Here is a 1,801-nt window from a genome sequence, read left to right on the forward strand (position 1 = left end):
CATTCACAAAGCTGTTATGATAGACTATCTAGATGTGGAAATGTGGTGTTTTTGTTTTCTTTCATTTGTCTTTATTTTAAAATTTTTGATAGTAGATATGTACTACTTTTATAATAGATTAGAGGCCCGATACACAAAATTTGTGCACCTGTGCAGTCCCTAGGCCTGGCTGGTGATCGAAGCGTGAATGTCTGGTGTGGAAGGGCAGGTCCCAGCTGACCTCTGGGCTCTGGGCAGCACCTGGGCCCTAGGGTCCCCACGCCCCCACCCCGCTGCCTGGTGAAGTACTTTATTTTTACTGTAATGAAGCTGAGGGCCAACTAAGTGTTTGGTTTTGCGTGTGACCAATCAGAGGTATATTTGAGAAAGGTTAATCTGACAAAAGTACATAAGATAGGTTGACATAAAGGGACTGAAAAGAGACTCGTTGGGAGGCTACTATAATAGTCCAAAGAACTTGTAATGAAATCTAGAATTAGGATGGGGACAATGAGAATGGAAATAGACAAATGTAAGATATATATTAGAGATAGAATTGATACATGTACCAATTCTTGGTAACTAATTAGATAGGGAGGGAAGAAAAAAAGCTGACTCAGAAGTTTAGAATGGTGGCACTAAGAATACAAATAAAAAAACCAAGAAGAACTATAAAAAAAGCAGGAGAGGAAGTTGGGGATAAGACAGATGGGTTGAGAGGCTAGCAGGCCATCTGAGTAAAGATGTTAGTACGCAGTTGGGAAGTGAAACTGAAGAAGTTCTCATGAAAAAGGGAGTAATCAACTAAAGTAAATGTTAGAAGTTAATAAATCTGAACATTAAAATAGGGAAATTAAATTTGGCAGGTAATATTATTAGATGCTGAGATAGTCACCGGATTGGTGGAACCCAGCTATCATGCTTTGAGAATCCCAAGTTACATGCAGGTGTGCTCCAGTCCACAGTCCCAAATAAGTTCTGCCTTGAGTTTTCTAAGCCGAAATACCAGACATATGAAGGAAGAAGCCTTCACATGATCTCAGCCTTTAGCCATTTTAAGTCACTCCTGATGCTGAAGTCCTTTCAGCTGAGGCCATAGACAATATGGAACAGAGACCAAGCATCCCCACCATGCCCTGCCTGAAGTCCTGACTCACAGAATCTGTGAGCAAAAAACAATTGTTTACATCACTAAGTTTGGGGTAGTTAGTTACACAGCACCAGTAATCGGAACATATGCTTGATACCACACAGATTATTTTCTAGTTGCAAGGGGAAAACAGAACTAGATCAAGGATTAGGGACCAATAATATAATGGTCAGTTTTTCCATCAGTAATATTAGGTCAATCATTTAATGTTTTTTGCTGTGAAACATGAAGTGCACACCACCTAGAACAGTCTAGTCCAAATATTTAAAGTGAATCCATTAAGCCTTTATATATAATTTCTAGTTATCATAAACAGGGGATAGAGAAACATGATGACATAGCAAGGAAGCAGTCAAACAAATTCAGAAGGTAGGATATTCAAGACAACTGACCTGGTCATTTTAACGAGAGAGTTATGAAAACAAACACTAAAAAAACCCCCAACTAAACAATCACCATCACCACCAACAAAAGAGATTAACCAGATACGATGTATAGTCCTGAGTTAGATACTGGTTTGGATAAACCAGCTCTGAAGGACATTGTTGAACCAATTATAGAAATCTGAATATAATCAAAGTATTAAATAAGAATAATGTAACTTGGCTAAAAAATAGTTTATATAGTAATAACTTCATTTTCTATCAAAATAAATACACATATAAATATATA

General features: G+C 37.6%; 1 protein-coding gene across 9 annotated transcripts in view; it reads right to left on the reverse strand.

Moving 5' to 3' along the window:
* Positions 1-1,801, reverse strand: part of EHBP1 (EH domain binding protein 1) — a 310,384-nt gene that overhangs the window by 70,595 nt on the left and 237,988 nt on the right. The window lies entirely within an intron of this gene.

This window comes from Myotis davidii, unplaced genomic scaffold (genome assembly GCF_000327345.1).
Source record: "Myotis davidii unplaced genomic scaffold, ASM32734v1 scaffold6, whole genome shotgun sequence".
Lineage (NCBI taxonomy): Eukaryota > Metazoa > Chordata > Mammalia > Chiroptera > Vespertilionidae > Myotis > Myotis davidii.